This window comes from Haliotis rufescens, unplaced genomic scaffold (genome assembly GCF_023055435.1).
Source record: "Haliotis rufescens isolate VD_foot unplaced genomic scaffold, xgHalRufe1.0.p SCAF_97, whole genome shotgun sequence".
NCBI lineage: Eukaryota > Metazoa > Mollusca > Gastropoda > Lepetellida > Haliotidae > Haliotis > Haliotis rufescens.
The window spans coordinates 950,651-974,422 of NW_025964391.1; the positions used below are offsets into that span (position 1 = coordinate 950,651).

General features: G+C 42.3%; 1 protein-coding gene across 1 annotated transcript in view; it reads right to left on the reverse strand.

The window, feature by feature from the left end:
* The window catches only part of LOC124138501 (5-hydroxytryptamine receptor 1D-like), a 194,683-nt gene extending 181,137 nt beyond the window's left edge, over nt 1–13,546 (reverse strand). The window contains exon 1 of the mRNA XM_046505197.2: nt 13,321–13,546. The gene's annotated coding sequence lies outside the window, so the exon portion shown is untranslated. The remainder of the gene's footprint in view (nt 1–13,320) is intronic.
* Between the last annotated feature and the right edge of the window lie 10,226 nt (nt 13,547–23,772).

Below are 23,772 nucleotides of genomic sequence, written 5' to 3' on the forward strand. Positions count from 1 at the left end.
AGCGTCTCTCCCACGTGGATTGCCCCAAGGTGCCGGCGTTATTTGACGGTAGTGGTGAAGGGGGCAAGATATTATTAGTCTCATTTAGCTTATGGCGTTGACATGCTTCTTTCCAAAACATGGTTCACATCAACATTGCGGCCCCGGCTATGATGAAATTCCCTCTCGCGTCGGTCTAGGAATTCATCTCACATCTACAAAATGTTTCTTACAAATCTCGAGGCTATGTCTCTCCTTTGGAAACACATCATCAACGTCAAGGTCAAGGTCAATCAACCCTCAGAACGTTTGTTTCTCCTCTGGCTAAAAGCAAATGTCTGATTTTGTTAAACGTTATATTTAGACCAAAGATGCCCGAAATATATTGAACTCTCTTAGGTTAGCCAATCGTGTCTTCAAAGGTTGCTAAGTGTTTTGAGCTGTGCTCTTGAAAGAGATTTTGTTGAATTGCAACCAGCATCAGGGTCAAGAAGCGTGACACACATCGCGTTTGTGAACTGGATCGTGTACAAACGTCAAGGCAGAACAGGAACCGTTACTAAGTCAAGCATAATATGGGACACGCTAACCTCACGCTACTTCCGGTTTTTGGCCAAATAAAGCAACTACCATTTCAGTGGGGAGAGGAGCACGTGGCGTGACGTCACTCAAGTAATCAACGCAATTAGTGCAATGCACGCGAGGGACGGCGCTCCCAGTTTCAGCCACAGAAACCAGATTATCGACAAAAGTCAATTTCAAAGTTTTCAGCTAAGGCAAACATGGCGGTGTATGAGTGAGCGCCTCTGTCATAGTAAAGTTGATTTGAAAATCAATAATATTAAGATGATGTAACCATGCTATAACCTTCAGAAACGCTTTTAGGGAAATAGCGTCCACAGAAAACAGCAAATTACGACATTCTATCAAAATATTTCTTCAAGAACAGACAAAATGTAACACGATTTTACCATGTATCCATAACGGTTGGCGGAAGGTGTTTATATGCACTGTAACTACTCGACAATCTCTAAATTATTCATGAATGCGTCTACAGAAAACGCCCAACAGAATTATCTTACCAGAAATATTGGGTTTATTGAGAATGGCAAATCGCAACCAATCACAACCGAGCGGCATTATTTCTTAAAATAATTCACAGACAGTTTTTGGACTGCCAACTATTACAAGTTATACGAAGCCATTAAACAGAAGCAATTAAAAAGGGGATATGAAAACAGTTGAATGTATGTCCAATGGAAGAAAGTTTGAAAGCCAGATTGTTTTCACCTGTGCTTCGTTTTCTCACATTTTCTTTAAAAGCCTTCCCAAAGCAATATCACGCCTTTAATTCACCACCATACACACAAGTTTGATTTATAAAATGAAAACTTTGTTGAGCCATACAAAGGTTGATGAATGCAACCATTACAAAGCAGATCTACACGAACACATACCTTATTGGTGTCATCATAGATACCAAATTCCGCATAACAGTGTCCGGAAATCCGCCAACTTTTGCCAACTATCGTATATCCAGTTTACTGTTCACTGTTTACATGGTCAGTGGTGGAAAGCGACATCCCAACAACTGCCCACGGCGTGCTCGTTGGACGCTCACTGAGTCGGCCAGACTTTGTTGTCTCTCCAGTTCCTGACTTAATCCATGCGCGGGATCAGCGCGCGACAAATGTGCGTCACGAGGGGTAATAACGGAAATCGGCATCAATCCTGCTCAGCAGACGACACTCGGATGGCAAGACAGCAGACGACTCTGTGACAGCAAGACAGCAGACGGCAGTGTGATGGTAGCACTGTTCTCCAGGCTAGTGATTGGGAAGTCATGACGAGCGGAGGAAGGCTGCACCACTAGAAAGGATTTGGGCTTCCTAACGAGCGGGGTAATCTCGGACTATTTCACAGATAGTATTTGTCAAATGACAAGAAGAATCACTTGAAATGACTTCTCAGACGAAGACCCTTTGCACGGATGCCTGTCAACATATCGACAGTGATAATATCTCCTTCCGACAGTGCTCGTTAACCATAGCTTAATGAATACCTGCTGGTTAAGTCTGAATACTCCCGGTCGTCAAGAAACGCCATCACTGACCGATTGAATGGCGCATAATTCCACACGAGCCTCATGTAAACAAGCTTGTTGAGTTGATTTCTCCTCGTAACAACATTACATTGTTGGCAACCAAGGTCGCGACTGACTGCATGAAATAACTGTATAAGTGATAATGAATGGGGTTCTGTAAATTGTGCAGAGAAGAAACAAATTTACTAAGCAGTGGTAGAAGCGATGTTTTAAAAGTTAAATTTTGCAAAATATTAAATTTAATTAAAAAACACAATTTTGATGTTGGCAACCGAGGTCGCGACTGACTGCATGAAATAATTGTACAAGTGATCATGAACGGGGTTTTGTAAATAGTGCAGAGAAGAAACACATTTTCTAAGCTGTGATGGAAGCGATGTTTCGTAAGTTAAGTGTTACAAAATATAAAAAGAAAAAAACACAATTTTGACGTGGTTCTGGGCGTATGGCTTCGATAGTGCGCTGCGCGTCGGCCAATCAACCTGTAATTGCTGTTATCATATGCTCACGCGCACTTGACACCAAGGACAGCAATACATCAAAGATAAAATTATGAATGAGTAATCGTCAATAATAACGTTTTGAGCCAAGCAAATTGTATTAGTAACACGCGAAGCGGCAAGGGACTGCAAAATTGGGAATAATGTAGAGCTTGGCAATAAAACTGTCCGCTCTGATATCCCAATCGTAGGTTATTAAACTTCAATATACTAAGCGCGTGTGATAAATCACCGTAAATTAGTTAAACTGTCTAATATCAGAACAAAGGTTTTTCATCATTCATTGCGTGGTAATCAAATTATTTACTCCGGTATCAGTGCCTCTACATCTGCCTGCATGAGATGAGATATGTTTTTCACTGAATCAGCTAATATCCTGTAGAATAACGATTAAGTGTCGTTTAACGCCGCTTGGAAACATGTCAGCTTAATGAGAATGGAAAGCCAAAAGTTACCTGGGGCTTTGACGTTTACCGTTTTGATAAAAAAAAATACGTCAACGGGTATGGTTTGACGAGAATCATATTCGGGTCGGATCTTGGATTCGATTCACGACCAGCAGATCCTGACACGTATAAAGGACGCAGCTCCGACCATCTCTGTTCAATTTTGGAAAACGAAAAACTGCTCTTAATGCACCATGCTGCACAAGGGGCGCTGGGGTAGCCTAGTGGTAAAAGCGTTTGCTCGTCACGCCGAAGGCCCGGTTTCGATTCTCCACATGGGTACAATGTGTGAAGTCCATTTCTGGTGTCCCCGCCGTGATATTGCTTGAATATTGCTAAAAAAAACCAACATACTCACTACCTCACATGGGTAAAATGTGCGAAGCCCATTTCTTATTACCCGCATTGTGATATTGCTTTAATATTGTCAAAATCGGCTTATAACACAACTCACTCATAAAGGAAAAAGTCGACACAGATTTCGTCACAGTGGTTCAACAGGCCATACTTTCCCATTTCACGAACACCTGGTCTCATCACTGAAATTCAGTGATCCATTCATACCACATTCCTTACTGTTATGCCCTTCAATCCCAATTTTTCGGCAGGTAATCGACACAAATTATTCACTTGCGATGACGTTTTATATGTCATACCACTCTATAGTACGTACATGATACGATAAACCTTTAACTTATGAAAAGTTGCAGATAACTGAATACGCGTCCATGATTACTGATTTCATTCAAATTGAAACCTCTTGTCACATGGCCATCAGCATCTACGAAAGCCTACCCCAGTGACAAAACTAAATACCTCGAGACCCGTGAAGATCCGGGATAGAATAGGTCTTCAGCAACCCATGCTTGCCATAAAAGGTGACTATGCTTGTCGTAAAAGGCAACGAACGGGATCGGGTGGTCTGGCTCGCTGACTTGGTTGATGCATGTCATCGGTCCCAATTGCGTGGATCGATGCTCATGATGTCAATCACTGGATTGTCTGGTCCAGACTCGATTATTTACAGACCGCCGTCATATAGCTGGAATATTGCTGAGTGCGGCGTAAAACAGCAAACAAACAAACAAACAAACAAACAAAAATACCTCGAGTCCCACGTAGGAATTAACCGTCAATACTAAGGTTATGAATGCGGCACCTTTTACAACATAGATAGTTATGATAACTGATGACGTTTCGAGAGGTGATGTTGTCAACGTTAAATCCATTTTCTACCTTCCACGTCACGTGACCTGTGAGACCCGTGCATGCCTCTCCGTCTCACCACGACTGACACCAGGGGATCAATACAGGAAGTGGGGAAGGGTAGGGTACGACGCGCGACAGATAAGAGGGCTAGGGTAAGACGCGAGACATTTCATCGATACCACTTCGTTTATCGACCTATGGATTTCTACCTCGGTCGATATGTACTATCTTGTCCTCGCTATCAAGTAATCGATAAAACCTTGCATTGAACTACACGACACACACTTAGTGTATGTTTTCGCACGTTTGTTATACGATGTTTACTTCATTACCGCAGTGTTATTGTATTAAGGCAAAGACGTGAGTCCAGCAGATCATCTATGAGCAGGCTGATGTCGACGAAACGCGCCGTTGTCTTAAATGTATTATTCCAATTTCTGTTCAGACATCACGTGACGGTTTTGTGTCATAGCTGCGTCGAGTGGAAGGGAGATAATACTAATACGAAAACACATTTTGTCTTGTGGACTAAAACAGCCGCCTCGCTCGTTACTAGCTGTTATAGCGTGTTATACCGTGTTATTCAATATACACGGAATGTGGAGTTGACTAATGGTCGACATGTGGAGGACATTTCCGACTTGTTAGGATTATGGAAATGTTTTTGGTTTATATGCGTGTATAATTAATCATAACCAAAAATTTACATAATATTGGTATATAAAATATAAAAATATAAAATATTTTTAAAAAAAATAAAAAAATCTGTTGTCGTTTCAACCTATTTTAGCGGACAGTAGATATTATGTGGGGTTACAATTGAACATGGAATTGTTATATATTAACCGTCACATATTATGTTTTTGTGATGGTTGCAAAAAATCAAAATCGTCATTTCATGCATGACAGCGCCAGCAAATCGGTCATTGTTTTTAGTTGTGTTTGTAGTTTGTAGTTTATAAGTGTTAAATCTGGTGTGGTATAGAAAATAGTATAATACAGTATGGTGGGTGACAGTACTGTACTTTACTCCTTTCTACTGTGTATTTATAGTTCATAAACTGTCGGGCAAAAGAAGGTATGTACTTGAAAATTGGATTTGACCAAATAATGGAATACGTTATAAAAACGTTACAAGGCTGAAAACAGAAACACTGTAAACTTAAGGTCCATAAACACAACCATGATTCCCGTATCAAATACATCGCAAGAATATAAACCATTTCTTCTTTGTTTCACTTTTAGCCACCATCAAACATGGGTGAATACTTTCTTTTGCCCGGCAGTTGAATTACAGTTTATTATTTCACAATAGGAACTTTTTAAATAATTACATTCAAATAATATGAAGATCGGAAACTCAAATCATTACACTACTTCAAGTGCGGGACTAAAAGCAGCGGCCTTCATCATGACACCTAGACTGCAACTACAATTAACACTGAATAGTTACAATACTGTAAGTGCAGGACTATAAACGGTCACGATCACCATAACACCTGAGTGCAAATACAATCAACACTGAATAGTTACAACACTGTAAGTGCAGGACTATAAACGGTCACGATCACAATAACACCTGGAGTGCAAATACAATCAACACTGAATAGTTACAACACTGTAAGTGCAGGACTATAAAGGGTCACGATCACCATAACACCTGGGATGCAAATACAATCAACACTGAATAGTTACAACACTGTAAGTGCAGGACTATAAACGGTCACGATCACCATAACACCTGGGATGCAAATACAATCAACAACAACCTATTCCGTTTTAGGAACATGGAACAGAATGGATGGTCAACACACATCCGTTTTCATGAGGAGATGTTTAGAATTTCCTCAATAAATCCCCAATATTTGTCTCTATGCTGCGCGCAGTAGGGCCTTTACGTCATCTGAGGTTGGTAGGTCGCGTTAGCGATGAAATAAATCCATTTATGGAAGGATATATGAAAATGAAAACCATGAAGCTGATTTTAAATCAGTGGCAACTGAAAGGTCGATATCTACTTCGCTCTTGTCGTGTGAACATTTCGTCAAATCTCCAAACGCTAAATATTGCCGGTTGTTATCCGACTCACGATCTTGTCTGCGTCTGAAACGCTAACATTAATCATTTATCCAGGCTTTCACTCCATCTGTCCTTTGATACTTTGACCTTTATAACCAAGTCCATTACCTTAAGGACATAACGCATACGTAGTACAGGGGTAGCCTAGTGGTTAAAGCGTCCGCTCGACACCTCAAAAGTCCGGGTTCGAATCCCACCCATTTCGGGTGTCTCCCGTCATGACGGCTGGAATAGCGTGGTGTAAAACCACACTTACTGAAACGACGCATACCAAGTGTTGCTGTCTGACAGTTCACAATGAAAACCCGGTGTTGCAACCAACTGTTGCGGGGTCTTCAAAGTCGGTTCGCTTTACACACAGAGGTGCAAAGACTTGTGTTTACCGCGGACTTGAAGAATAAGTGATCTTAATTATGGAGCAGTTGCCATTGATTTCCCCAGCTAATGCACCGCTCTAGTGAATCAATAAACCCACTGCTCACAAACATGACGGCACACCATTACCATCACTTGAAACACAACACGTTGCCACGCGGACAGATCTCTGTACATAATGAACATGGTAATGTGTACTACATTGCTTCAGGCATATTTTCAGTGAAAGTATTGAGTTGGATATAAATAGTATACTTAAACAGTAACGCCCACATTTTCACTTTTTAGTTACCAGTGATAGTCGCCGACCGACCGTGGATGTAGTGGTTACGGTTGGCATGACAAGCTCTAGGAAGCTCAGATTCCCTACAAGGAATTATATTATAATGCCGCTGTATGGACATTATCATCAACAGGAGTGCTCCTGAAAAAAGCGACAGTAATCGTATTTAACATACCACCATGGGAGTTCCGATCGTCTCGGTGTCAGATCTGATGCTGTGCGCCGTTTCTGACTAATCACGAACTTTTGAGGTGCAGTCGAACGTGTCCTGGGAAGATGTCAAAAGATCTTGCTCAAAAGAAGTTTTATCAGGTTTACAACATTCAAGGCCTAAGAACATCTTTTCAAAAGGTTTTATGGAAGGCATGTTAGGACATTTCCAAATTTGACGCATCGGTGACAAAAATTATGTCTGGTGCAATATTATTTTGACTTGTCCCATATATTCCCGTGTATTTTTCAGGTGAAGAATCGACTTGCCTTTGTGTGTATTCTTGGCGGGAGTCACCGGTCGACGAGGATACGTTCACCTTTTCGTGGACACCTGGTATTATCACTTTTTGATAGTGAGTGAGTGAGTGAGTGAGTGAGTGAGTTTGGTTTTACGCCGCCTTTAGCAATATTTCGGCAATATTACGGCGGGGGACACCTGAAATGGGCTTCACACATTGTACCCATATCAGGAATCGAAGCAGGGTCTTCGGCGCTTTGGCCACAAGGCTACCAATATCAAGTCATCCATATACACATGCTGACGATTCGTACAGTAGGCTTTTAGCAGAGATTTCTTTTTATCATGGAAAGAGTTTTGTGGCTTTTAGCACCGACCAGCAGTAGGTGCTAGGAACCTGTTCTTCAACGGAATATCCACTGGGATGACCCGGGCGGTCGGGTAGCCTAGTGGTTAAAGCGTTCGCTCGTCACGCCGAAGACCCGGGTTCGAATCCCGACATGGGTACAATGTGTGAAGCCCATTTCTGGTGTCCCCCGTCGTGATATTGCTGGAATATTGCTAAAAGCGGCGTAAAACCATACTCACTCACTCACTCACTCACTGGGATGACCCACGAATTAGCTTTTTTGTAAAGCTATATATTTCAGCCTTTTTTCGCAAACTAGTCTGTCAGTTATTTATTGACAGAATTATGATAATGAGCTGGAAAAAAAATATTTGTTTTCTTTTCATTGCTTCAGGAAACAAAACAATTTCTCTGATCCTAAACCCACCTCTATTAGCCTCGTTACAACCTGTGATTAGATGGATCAGGGTTACATAATGTTAACCAGATCCTGGGGAAACGTAACACGATTTGTCGCGTCTCTGCAATCGTCGATTAGTCTTCGATCGTTATTCCCTTTTGACATGATCTTGAACAAATAAGAAATATTTTCTACCATCTTTCATTGATCGTGGCAAAGATCCCGTGGTACTCCATTGATTTACAGATCAGTAAACGTCTATATATAACCCACCCTGATTAAAATATCAAATGCCCAATATGATATGCTAATTCTACAGGCACAATTGATTCAGCGATCCCTGCTGGGAATAGGAATCTAATGAAAAGGGACGTATATGTATGAATAATGAACAGGAATAACGTAGACCAGTGCTTAATTACTAAGCACCTTGGACCCGTAATAAGCAAGGCTTTATCAATGATGTAACATAACACGTGGTTTCCGGCCAACACAGAGTATCTGTTACAGCTCTGGGCGGACTGCATCAGATGGTTTGGTGATTTCCACTGGATTAATATTTATGGAAATCGTGGTACAGATTGACTTTATTTTGACGATAACTAAAAATAGTGACAGGGAATATTCTTTAACGTCACGTTAGTTATTTTCAATTGGACATTTGAATACCCAAACTATATGTTCTCTCACTCACTGACACGTCACGTTAGTTATTTTCAATTGGACATTTGAATACCCAAACTATATGTGCTCTCACTCACTGACACGGAAACACCTACCCTACCTGTGTGTCTCTCACTCATTGACACCTAAACACCTACCCTACCTGTACGTCTCTTATTCATTGACACCTAAACACCTACCCTACCTGTACGTCTCTCACTCATTGACACCTAAACACCTACCCTACCTGTACGTCTCTTATTCATTGACACCTAAACACCTACCCTACCTGTACGTCTCTCACTCTCTGACACCTAAACACCTACCCTACCTGTACGTCTCTTATTCATTGACACCTAAACACCTACCCTACCTGTACGTCTCTCACTCCCTGACACCTAAACACCTACCCTACCTGTACGTCTCTCACTCATTGACACCTAAGCACCTACATGTACCCTACCTGTACGTCTCTCACTCATTGACACCTAAGCCTCTACCCTACCTGTACGTCTCTCACTCATTTACACCTAAGCCTCTACCCAACCTGTACGTCTCTCACTCATTGACACCTAAGCCTCTACCCTACCTGTACGTCTCTCACTCCCTGACACCTAAACACCCACTCTACCTGTATGTCTCTCACTCCCTGACACCTAAACACCTACCCTACCTGTACGTCTCTCACTCTCTGACACCTAAACACCTACCCTACCTGTACGTCTCTCACTCATTAACACCTAAGCCTCTACCCTACCTGTACGTCTCTCACTCATTGACACCAAAGCCTCTACCCTACCTGTACGTCTCTCACTCATTGACACCTAAGCCTCTACCCTACCTGTACGTCTCTCACTCCCTGACACCTAAACACCCACCCTACCTGTATGTCTCTCACTCCCTGACACCTAAACACCTACCCTACCTGTACGTCTCTCACTCCCTGACACCTAAACACCTACCCTACCTGTACGTCTCTCACTCCCTGACACCTAAACACCTACCCTACCTGTACGTCTCTCACTCCCTGACACCTAATCACCTACCCTACCTGTACGTCTCTCACTCATTGACACCTAAACACCTACCCTACCTGTACGTCTCTTACTCATTGACACCTAAGCCTCTACCCTACCTGTACGTCTCTCACTCATTGACACCTAAACACCTACCCTACCTATATGCCCTACCCTAACCGTGCGCTATCGCACTCTCGACCAATAAACACCTCCCAAATATATGCACTCTCTGTTTGTTAGCTTTTTATGTAATAACAGTTTCCTAAGTCGGCTTAATGTGAAGACAAATTCAATTACTCAATAAAAACTTTATTTTGTGTTGTAGAGACGGCACAGACAGTGACATACACGCCATAAAAGTGTGTATCAATGTTAACCGTGGTCGTTTTTCAGCGCCGATTCCCGATGACTTTTAAAACAACACGCAATGTGTGTGTGTGTATTGTGTAGATTGTAGAGATTCTGGTCATTTAACCTTGGGATGTACAGAATGTTACGCCAGTCTAGGGCGATATATTACTACATTAAATCATGGCATATCTTAAGGAGGCATCAATTGACAGCCCAAACAAGTTTCAGCCAGGTCATTAAATCACTTCCCACCACTGATGTCACAAGTGTTAAGATCAAAGTAGTATCAACAGATTAACGTAATTACATGGTGGCACTGTATCGGTTGCAAACAAGGCACTAATTACAATGTCCAGATCAACACAGAGTCTTGTGAGAAGCACGTCGGACTCCCACTCGAGTCATATCAAATGCTTTGTTATAATGACCTCAAACATGTGTAGAGTCACTATTGTACAGCAGCTAGGCCCCATCCTCATCTTTCATTAGTTTTGCAACAATGAGTTGGGCAGTATTCCAGTTATCACGGGATGCCAGCTTGACGTGGGAGGAAAGTGATACGGGTCTCAGACGTTGCTGTCACAAAAGAACAGGGGTATGTTGCTGACAAACATAATCAGGGCGAATCTAGTGAGTGAGTGAGTGAGTGAGTGAGTGAGTGAGTGAGTGAGTGAGTGAGTGAGTCTTGTTTTACGCCGCTTTTAGCAATATTCTAGCACGGCGGGGGACACCAGAAATGGGCTTCACACATTGTACCCATGTCGGGAATCGAACCCGGGTGTTCGGCGTGACGAGTGAACGCTTTAACCACTAGGCTCCCCGACCGCCCCCAGGGCGAATCTAGGATATAAACCCATGAGCACAGGTTTCTGGCACGCTAAAGGGATTCAACTCTGTACATAACTGTAGCGCCTTAGACGTCTTGGGTGCCAGTGTCACCTATTGCAATTAGGTATTTAACAGACATTTTGTGATTGTATTTTGGTACATCGACGGTGCGTCAGCTATTCGTCATCCTAAGGCAAAATATAATTAATTCTTGTTTCATCTCACCGACCGACACACACACACACACACACACGCATGCACGCACGCACGCACGCACGCACACACGCACGCACACACACACACACATACTTGCGGCCCCTGTTCTGCTTATTTTCCATTCTGAAGTTGTTTTTAATCAGCCCATTCCGCCGACCAGCAGCGGGGTTAGTGATTCTTAGAGGGGCGGCATTGTTTTTCAGTACAATGCTACTTCATTACGGAGTGGTTTGGGTGAAATCGCAATAAAAAATTCAATCAACATTTGACCCACCTACCTAAAGGATGAGACACAAGTTTGTTTTTATGTGACAGTATTGTCAATGCGCCCAAACTTCAAGTCTACCCCAACACCATCTGTCACAGTGGTGCGAAGTCCGTTGAGAGGTTCAGGACAAGACTGGTACCAGAAATACCCGTGTCTGTGTAAATTAGGAAACATCCCATCATTAAATTAGAAGTCAACATTGTTAACCGCCCACATCAGCTACACTGTTGATTTCCGATCACAAGGAGTAATGGTAAGTATTTCTGTTTCTTAGACTTCCCTCCGTGTTCGAAGACCTGTCACTTTTCCCTTAGATCATTATGAAGCTCAAGAAGCCCATCAAGACTATCAACGTTTTGCGTCTCACGTCACGCTTCGTGTTAACCAGCCCAAACGTCCCCTGGTCATTTCTTTATCAGTTTCCGTTATACCAGCAGCACAAACAATTCTCAAGTTGCAACTGTTGCAATATATATAAACAGAGAAATATAGCTATAGATATATACATATATATATAGACAGAGATATAGCTATAGATATATAGATATCTATATAACGATATATATATATATATATATATATATATATATATATATATATATATATATATATATAATAAAATAATAAAGTCCACGTTAGTCCATCATCTTCTTTATATCAGTTTCATACATAGTACTTTCGCTGTCTCATGACAGCTCTTCAGTGTAACTGACAATGACATATAATGACGTCATACTTATGATGACGTCATAAATTACAACTGTGACGTCACAATGTATTTACACACTCCAGCGACGACACCAAGTAATTTAACAATTGTAGGGAGACTTTTGAATTAAATATACAGTATTTGTAAAGTAACAGTGCAACATTTACGATTGAAATGACAAATCTATTAATACATTCTAGAGTTCAACTTTGGTTTCATCAATTGGATAAACATTTGTTCTTTTTCCAGTCTCAGCTGCTTGTTACTTGTATACAATTTATAAATTGTCGCTGGAGTGTGTAAATACATTGTGACGTCACAGTTGTAATTTATGACGTCATCATAAGTATGACGTCATTATATGTCATTGTCAGTTACACTGAAGAGCTGTCATGAGACAGCGAAAGTACTATGTATGAAACTGATATAAAGAAGATGATGGACTAACGTGGACTTTATTATTTTATTATATATTACATGTACACCGAGTGAACATTTACCTCATTTTTGTATATATATATATATATATATATATATATATAGACACAGAGAGATAAGAGAGATATAGCTATAGATATATACATATGCATGCTATATATATTAAACGATATATATATATATATATATATATAGACACAGAGAGAGATATAGCTATAGATATATAGATATGGATATATATGCATGTATATATCTATATAGCTATATATATTAAACAATTCTAAACATATACGCTTGTGTCCACATTCGTCATCAATCATCAATCAAACCCATTCCCTCAGATTCAAACTGTTTGTTGGATAATAAAATACAACTTATTTTGACAAGCTGTCAACTCGTCGAAAATAATCAATGTCTAATTTCAAAAATAGAGACCATGTTTATTTGTTCTTTAGAGTCATTGATGTAAAATATTTCAGGCAGGACCATTTAATCAATCCTTTTCAGATTAGTTTCGCATTGCTAATTATGCCCTGCTATCAAGCATGTGAATTCACATAGACCAAACTGTCACCGACACTTCCATCAGAAATCGTGTGAACGACAGTCTCGTCACGCCGACAATATGTATGAGTAGATCTCAATGTACTTACTTTGGTTCGACCCTCATCATGGCACCAATAATCCTGGCAAACTCCTTAAACATCCATCGGAATGTATGTTGAGATTGTCTAACGGTATTTATGGATCTTCTCCCCCAACTGCTGGCTCGAACACAAACCTTGATTACAGTCAAGATCGGTTCCCCCTCACACAGATTATCATGTATTAAATCCCGTTGTCAGGAACTACCTCGTGGTGCGAGATCCTCACGTGCAGAAAGCGCGAGCGTTATGCGGGTGTCATTAGAGAAGTAATGACGACTCGCAGTGACGGCTTCTGACGGCCGAGCGCGGTTTATCACAGGAGCAGATCGATGGATGGATTCAGCACAGCGGACGGGGCCTTCTCAATCAGCCAAGAAACAAATACCAGTAGCACAATGCACCAATTCCACACTAGAGCATGGTCGATGTAGACCCTGTACCCAGAATAGCTCTCTGTTCACGGTTAGCGTAAATTACTGTGTGACTGTTCACAGCTCATTCTACCTTGCAGGCGATATTCCCATCACAATCAAAACGCTCGGCGTAACTGATTTGATTTTGATTGGCCCTTTCCTTCCCTATTAATCACCTCACTAGTAATTCCATACAACTGGGGGAGGCTTCAATCGATTCAGAAATTGAAGAAATTCCGAAATTATATTCGAGTAGCTTCCCCTGATGTTGTTTAATAAGTTCCGATAGTCTAACAGTTTGCCCGGCTTGCAAGCCTTCCATCGAGACCACTCACCGTTCAGTATTGACACAGGCTTATGTGTGTGTCTTATGAAAGGCTGTTTCATGTCGAACACGGCAATATTAGTATTATTTGTTAACAATAGCAAATCGACAAGCAAGCTTTATGACGGCAGAGCATCGATCGGAGGAAGAGAGCTTAAACAGGTCCAGTGGGTACATCAAGACCGGTGTCTGCTTCTCGGCCGGAGGGTGTTTCAGCTCATCGCGAGAGGTACGAATCGAATTATAGAAATAATAAGTAAATTGAAATAAATTGCGATACGGTTCTGACCTAAAAGCTTCATTCCACACAGATTTCTCTTGGGCTAGCCACCATAAAGATATCGTCCTCATCAGTCCTCATCTGGTACAGGCGAGAAGTCATGAGTTAAGAGCACTAAGTTCGATCTCCGCACTGTGTCTCACCTTGAAGTGTACAGCACTGTTATCATACAACAACAAGGAGTTGTTCTCGGTATAAACAGTCCGTTTCGAACGTTGTAAAGGCAGTGATAAAATCCAACGATGGATATTTTATGTCTTTAGTGACCTCACAATTGAAACATGTGGCTTTGAATGATGGCTTCACAGTTGTTTATACTGACAATAATATATACTAATCTATACGTGACCTTTGTATACATGTATAGGACGGAAGATGGTAGTAGCCTCATTGTAAATACGTGTTGCTATAGCCAGAGGTCTAAGACGATGCAGAGCACAAGTGGCCAAGTCTTTTGAGGCGCTGCAATTCGGTGTGCAGAGTTGCGCCCCTTGGGCACGACAGAAACCTTTGGTCGTGGGTTCGAATCCCGGTTCGCCCCGGTTATGTTTCTAGGTTTGTCAGCACCATACCCGTGCTCGTGGGATTCACACAAGGGGTAAATCTCTCAGACCTGCACCATTTCGGGCCTTCCTCCCAAATTAAGCTTACACGCCGCGATGTAACTGGAATACTGAAAAAGCGGCGTTAAACCCAACTCACGCACTCGTTCGCAAGAATGACGGCGCAAGCTGTGTGAAGGATGCACTGGTCGTATGTTTCAATCCCAGATTAGGACCATTGATCCAGCAGTAGGTCCCCAGCACCCTGTGCTTGTTGTTAGAGGTGATTATGATCGGATAGTCATGGTCGGCGACTTAGTGGATGTATGTCATCTTATCACAATTGTATGGATATATGCTCATGATGCCAGTCACTGGATTGTCTGGTCCAGTCTCGATTATTTTCAGACCACCGTTATAGTTTATAATAATATAGCTGGAATATTGCTGAGTGCGGCGTTAAACAACAAACAAACAATGCAACGTGAGAATGACATGCCGTGACATAACTGCAATGCTGACCCAATCGGACCCAACTCACTGACTTTTATGAACAGGTCCATGAAACATATCTTAAAATAACGGATTTCAACCAATATGCAAGTTTGATAACACTATACCCTAACGTGTGGTACAGTGGTCGACAACATGAATCCGATCATAACTTCATTCCCGTGCAATGTATGTCAGAGTCAGAATGAGTGTCAACATTTCACCATAACATAGAGTGGCTAAGCAAGCAATTGGGGAGACTGAGAACAATGTCACAAGATGGGGAGTGAGGAGAACAATGTCACATACCACAGGGAGGCTACACCGGGTGTTGGGGAGACTGAGGATTACAATGTCAAATAACACAGGGTGGCTTCACCTGGTATTGGGGAGACTGAGGAGAACAATGTCATTTAACACAGGGTGGCTACACCGGGTATTGGGGAGACTGAGGAGAATAATGTCACATAACACAGGGTGGCTTCACCTGGTATTGGGGAGACTGGGGAGTACAATGTCACATAACACAGGATGGCTCCACCGGGTATTGGGGAGACTGAGGAGAACAATGTCACAAAACACAGGATGGCTTCACCGGGTATTGGGGAGACTGGGGAGAACAATGTCAAATAACACAGGGTGGCTGCACCGGGTATTGAGGAGACTGAGGAGAACAATGTCACATAACACAGGGAGGCTACACCGGGTGTTGGGTATTGGGGAGACTGAGGAGAACAATGTCACATAACACAGGGTGGCTTCATCGGGTGTTGGGTATTGGGGAGACTGAGGAGAATAATGTCACATAACACAGGGTGGCTTCATCTGGTATTGGGGAGACTGGGGAGTACAATGTCACATAACACAGGGTGGCTTCATCGGGTGTTGGGTATTGGGGAGACTGAGGAGAACAATGTCACATAACACAGGGAGGCTACACCGGGTGTTGGGTATTGGGGAGACTGGTGAGAACAATGTCACATAACACAGGGTGGCTTCATCGGGTGTTGGGTATTGGGGAGACTGAGGAGAATAATGTCACATAACACAGGGTGGCTTCATCTGGTATTGGGGAGACTGGGGAGTACAATGTCACATAACACAGGATGGCTCCACCGGGTATTGGGGAGACTGAGGAGAACAATGTCACAAAACACAGGATGGCTTCACCGGGTATTGGGGAGACTGGTGAGAACAATGTCACATATCACAGGGTGGCTTCATCGGGTGTTGGGTATTGGGGAGACTGGGGAGTACAATGTCACATATCACAGGGTGGCTTCATCGGGTATTGGGGAGACTGGTGAGAACAATGTCACATATCACAGGGTGGCTTCACCGGGTATTGGGGAGACTGGTGAGAACAATGTCACATAACACAGGGTGGCTTCACCGGGTATTGGGGAGACTTGGGAGTACAATGTCACATAACACAGGGTGGCTTCACCGGGTATTGGGAAGACTGGTGAGAACAATGTCACATATCACAGGGTGGCTTCATCGGGTGTTGGGTATTGGGGAGACTGGGGAGTACAATGTCACATATCACAGGGTGGCTTCATCGGGTGTTGGGTATAGGGGAGACTGGGGGGGACAATGTTACATATCACAGGGTGGCTTCACCGGGTATTGGGGAGACTGGTGACTACAATGTCACATATCACAGGGTGGCTTCATCGGGTGTTGGGTATTGGGGAGACTGGGGAGTACAATGTCACATATCACAGGGTGGCTTCACCGGGTATTGGGGAGACTGGTGAGAATAATGTCACATATCACAGGGTGGCTTCATCGGGTGTTGGGTATTGGGGAGACTGGGGAGTACAATGTCACATATCACAGGGTGGCTTCACCGGGTATTGGGGAGACTGGTGAGAACAATGTCACATATCGCAGGGTGGCTTCATCGGGTGTTGGGTATTGGGGAGACTGGGGAGTACAATGTCACATAACACAGGGTGGCTTCACCGGGTATTGGGGAGACTTGGGAGTACAATGTCACATAACACAGGGTGGCTTCACCGGGTATTGGGGAGACTGCGGAGAACAATGTCACATAACACAGGGTGGCTTCACCGGGTATTGGGGAGACTTGGGAGTACAATGTCACATAACACAGGGTGGCTTCACCGGGTATTGGGGAGACTTGGGAGTACAATGTCACATAACACAGGGTGGCTTCACCGGGTATTGGGGAGACTTGGGAGTACAATGTCACATAACACAGGGTGGCTTCACCGGGTATTGGGGAGACTGAGGAGAACAATGTCACATAACACAGGGTGGCTTCACCGGGTATTGGGGAGACTTGGGAGTACAATGTCACATAACACAGGGTGGCTTCACCGGGTATTGGGGAGACTTGGGAGTACAATGTCACATAACACAGGGTGGCTTCACCGGGTATTGGGGAGACTGAGGAGAACAATGTCATATAACACAATGTGACTTCGCCGGGTATTGGGGAGAATAATTTTACATATAACGTGTTGGCCACTCCTGACAATTGAGAGATATGCAATCGTTCACCAGCACAGGCTTGATACACCGGTGTTAGAGGGATACTGTTCAAAGACATTTCGGGATCAAGTTAGGAATTCATGTTTGCACCATCTCTTTTTCCCTTTTTCGCTACTTCATATAAAGTCGAGGTTAAATGGGGTTTAACGTCGCGTCCAAGATTATTGCACTTATATAGCAACGTGCATGTACGTGTGTGTGTGTGGCTGCTTGTACTGGTCCGGACTGATGCCGATTTATAGTGCTAGCTCACTGAGATACCATGCCGCAGTTTAACATGAATACCCCACTCAGACAGAGTATACTGACACCGAGCCGACCAGTCCTTGTTTTAGCCCCTTAATGCCGAGCGCCAGACAGGGTAACAACAAGTACCATCTTTTAAGGTCTTTTTGTATGACTCGGCCTGGGATCGAACCCCGGACCTTCCGCTCTCCTGGCGGACGCTCTACCACTAGACCACGGAGGCGGTTACTTCATATAAAACAATATATATATCAGAATAGGGACAATATATATCAACAATTTTATTAAATACAAATACAAACTATAAATGTACACAAGCGTGCACTCGACATATGTTCTAACTTGACGCAAGTGTACATGAACTAGCTGACGAAAACTGAACTATTGATTGGATACAGCATGTCATGTGTAAATGAAAGACTCGCTTTTGGGAAATATTACATAGAAGACATTTGATATAACGCGCTAAGGTTTGTTGTTTTCTTAAATTATGATATTTTGCTTGCATACACTAATTCCTCAGTGACATACTATAACAAGTGGCAAGCTATACACGCCAGTGATCATGGCTCTGCTCTCACAGAAGAACAGCCTGTGGATGAACTAAGGCCTGAAATATGGTGTTGAAACATATGTCAGAGTCTGGTTGATCGATAATGTGCAAGAACCGTAAAAAGCTATGGAACGAAAAAAATGCCATGGAAATATTTACTTCCGTGTGCATGGGGAAATCTAAGATTTCATTCGTCAAGTGAATAGGGTGAATCCCTATGTAAGCGCCTTACATGGCTTGAGGCGAGGCCTTATTGGAGCAGAGCTGTTTGAAACGATCGCAAAGACATAAAAGCGTTGTTTTATCCAGTTCCGATATTCATGAATCAAATGTTGCACAAAAAGATTAAAAACCAACAATTAATAGCATTTTTTACGGAAGCGTAGTAGGGCCACGATGAAATTGCTTTTGTCTAAGTATCTCCTACGTAAAACTTAGTATCTCCTACGTAGGACTTAGTATCTCCTACGTAGGACTTACTATCTCCTACGTAGGACTTCCTATCTCCTACGTAGGACTTCCTATCTCCTACGTAGGGGATAGTAATTCTAGGCCATACTTAGTCTTACGTAGGAGATAGTAAGTCCTACGTAGGAGATATTAAATCCTACGTAGGACATATTAAGTCCTACGTAGGAGATAGTGATTCTTGGCCATACTAAGCCCTACGTAGGAGATAGTAAGTCCTACGTAGGAGATAGTAAGTCCTACGTAGGAGATAGTAAGTCCTACGTAGGAGATACTAAGTCTTACGTAGAAGATAATAAGTCCTACGTAGGAGATACTTAGACAAAAGAAAATCCAACGTGGCCCTACTATGCACTTTTCTGAATTATTTTTTTTATAAGCTTTCGTACGTTTTGGTCAACAAAGCATCGAATCGCATCTAGAAAAAGAGCTCGTTTATATATTGCTTTAACGATTACTTCAGAAAACAGTATATAAACCCTTAACATTAGCCGCCAGGAATCAGCATGTTCTTGTCATGGTATTGTGACTTACGCTATTCCCCCTGTGAGATACGGGACTTCTATTAGCCATCTGTCTGACAGGATGAAACAGTCCTGGCTTTGAATTACAGACTGGGAGAACCCTCCTTCAACATGGCTGTGTAGGTAAACTATCAGGAGGCCTGATTGGGAGGTCCTCACGAAACAGCTGTTATTAGTATCGGAAAATCATATTGGAATTGATTTTTATGTATATTTCGGTATTGATATGAACGCTTTTATTTTTTTTTTTCATTTGCTGCGAATTATTTTATTTTTTTGTTTTTACCTTTGCAAATCGAATGTAGGTTATCTACAGCTTAACTCGTTACTATACTATCATGGTCGTTGTTGTTGCTGTAATGATATTAATCATAATAATAAGAAGAGTTCAGTGCCTAACGATCGCAATAAAGTTAAATCCACAAATATTTATGCTGTACCCGTCCTTTCGGATTCTTTTGGTCAAACTCAAACTCGCTCTTCCCTAAATCGCTTATATTTACCAATTATAATGGGAGGGCGTGGTTTGATCAACTTGGAGTCTCTTCATGATAGAATTATATTGTGCACTGTTGTACACATTTATTTGTCTGATAATCCTCTTGTGAAGCATGTTAAAATGTCTTGTGATGAAAACAAGGCATTCCACAGATTTCTTAAACGAGCCAAGGATGTGGGACATAATATCAGTGGCAATGCTGATTTTGTTCTGTACCACTGGACGGTACGGAAATGAGTGCCAACCAAGCGGAACAGACAGTGTTTCAAGGAGAGGCTGTCTGAAAAACGACTGCATCGAGTTTATGTGCAGTGTGTTGTGAAGATCAGCAATCCTGCAGACTCCTTCTCTTGGATGAAGTCGGCTTGCCTAAAATGTGAACAGAAGGCTTTCTGTTTGCTGCTCAGGACCAGTTACTTCCTACTCGAAACCGTCAATGTGTGATTTTGCATAAAACTGTAAATATGAAATTTACATGATGCAATGAATTTAATGAGACTGTCCAACAGATTGTCAGTGGATGCCCAGCTTTGACACAAAGATAATCTTAAGCGACATGATGGGGTGGCTCGATCATTTTATTACGGTCTTCGCCATGCTTGTGGTTTTGACACAGAGATCCATCCATGGTACGATCCAGAACATGAAGAGGGCGTCATGGAAAATGATAAATACAAAATTCTTTGGAATAGGCCCGTATACAGCCTATGACCTATCCAGGCCAACAAACCTGATCTTGTCCTTTTCGATAAATCCAATCAAATCATTTTTTTCATTGACATTTTCTGTCCCTTTTTACACTAATGTGATTGACAAGTTTCAGGAAAAATATGACCAGTATGCGGTCCTCGCTTTCGAAATGTCACGCTTGAATCCCAGGTATCAAGTCGTCCGACTCCCCATTGTTCTCGGTGCCTTAGGTTAGGTACTTTCCAATTTGTTGACTTACAATGGAAGGGGTCTTGGGTTTGTTCCAGGAATACAGCCCTTCTGATACTGTGGTAATGCAGAAGGTTGCAGTTTTGGGGAGTCTTCACATTCTCCCAAAGTTATGGATGGGTTTGACTAGGCAACGCGTCCTGGGAGAAGTCCCATTCGCTGTCTGGGCTGCGTGTAGAGGGGGCAAGGACCCTGAGCTGATGATGAGCCTAACCAGACTGACCAAACCCCCTCAGGATCACCCAAGCCCTTTTTTATAATAATTAATACGAACAACAACATCATCATCGTCGTTGTTGTTATGTATCTGTTATGTACCACATGTTATCTGATACTCTATCCCTCCTTTCAGGGTAAGTATCCATGCATATATAAATCACGTGACCACCGTTTCACTGTTTTCAAGGTGTACCAATTTGAAAATGAAGACCTTGCACAGATTGAAATATCGAACTGGCATCCCGCTCGCCAGCTGTGACCTAAATTATTGCCCCACAAGCAACGAATTAGATCCTGTAGCATCTTTCAATTGCATCATCATCATATAGCTGATCGGACAGTTGAGCCTGATCAAGAACATGATGCTTCCATACCACGTCGACTTCCCCTTTGATGTGCTGGGGAATCGTGATTAATGATGAAAAATTCATGGCAATCTTTATTTTGTTAAAATTTCATTTAGCCTCTATTAAATTTGACTGATGAACGGAATCGCCACAAGAGTTAATTAGAAGCGTGGTATGACCTTTATGTTACGGGACCATGATACTATGCCTCCATAGGCAGGACGTCACGACATCCTTCATCAAAGGAACATTGGCAATCGACAGGAGGGTCCTGGCGTTGTCTTACCTCATGCATTAAGAGGGCGCTTTGTGTGCTGTGTTACTGATGAATGTAATGCAATTCGATTTTCGGTTAGCTGCTCATTGACTGCCAAAGGAAATAGTTTTTCATTATTATTCAAAATATTTGGGAGAGATATATGTGCATCGCCGTGCGTAATTACCCGTGATTGGTCACTTCTACCTCTATGACCAATCGCCCGACTCCGAGCCAGACCACCGGCCAAACGTTTCTGAGACTCTTCAATCGGAGGAGGTAGAAAGACGGCGAGATCTCGCGCTTCAAGCGTGACAAAACCAAGTCTGAGGCAATCACGTGAGGAAAGTTAATCAAATCCTCACACATCGCATTGTTATTATATGGTGGTTTTATTGGCCTTTTGTTTAAGTAAGAGACGGAACGGCGGTGTTGAATTCATGAACGGTTGACTTCGGTCGATTACGGGTAAACAGCGCTATCGATATTCCCTTCATTCTTGCCCTTCTGTGGGCATTACAAAGAGCTTTGTGACTGGTGTAAGCGGCTTCCAAAGTGGAACCACTTCACCTTGCAACAGCCTCAGTATCAATCTCGTCCTGACCCCAATAGCCCAGTCTGAGTCGGGCTCTATTGATAAAGAACAAAATGTGATTAATCAAATACATATAAAGTGCATCAAATGTTTCCCAATTAAACAACATCAATCAAAGGGGAGGTAACTCAACACTATTGACCTATAAGTAGCATCAACTATAGACCAAATAGATTGGATAATGGATCTTTGTAACAATCCATGATGGTACGATGCAAAACAACGGATGATTGCAGGTTTTCGCGTCTGGGCTGAGAAAAAAACCAACTTTGAATGAATGGTGTTTCTCAGAAAGACATGAACGTGTTTATCCATACATCTAAACAAGTTACACAGGTAATGAAGCATAATGCCGGTACTTCTTTCTTCAGGCTACAGCAATACATTTAATCAGCAGCAAATAATCAATTGAGTGAGTGAGTGATTAGTGTTAACGTTACTTTCAAACGAACAATATTTTATTTACGTCACGACGTGAGAGGTTAATATTAAGGGACAGCTTGAAGTGAGCATGTCTTAGACGTTGACAACTTTGGTGAAACAACGGGTACAGTCATAGTGATGATGAATCAATCAAGGCTTCGGACCAACGATGATATTATCCTGGTATACATAAGGGAGACAACTCTTCACAGCACATTAAGATGCCTTAAAAGCCTTGTCATTCTTGCCCCAAATGATCAGTTTGATCACACTTGAAAGCTCCCAAATTAATATTATAAGAAAGTACAATAAGCCGTAATTTAAGTACAATATCAACTCAGCGAGTTCATTTAAGCAAACTGACACGCTAAGATTAGGTCTTCTTAAAAATATATTTACTTGTTAGGTGCAAATTGCAGAACACTCAATTCATTTCATAGAGTATGCAATTTTCAATTTGTGTTGTGAACATGAACGGATGCACATTTTTCAAATTATACATACAATGCATGGATTACGCCACACTCCCTGAACTCGGGGTCAGAAAGGACAAGCTATGCCTGAACAAACGTATTTCCGTGCAGGTCTCTTCCCTTTGTTTTATAAGCAGCTTAATCTATCCTCGTAGACGGAGTTAACAGCGTAGTACTTCCTGGCAGTCAGCTGAAAGTATTACAGTGTACACAGTGCGTCAAGGGTACACAACCATGTAGCGGGGGGCTAGGTCACACAGTCATGTCACAGGGGCTATTTGTTACAGTCATTTCACAGGGGCTAGGTCACACAGTCATGTCACAGGGGCTATTTGTTACAGTCC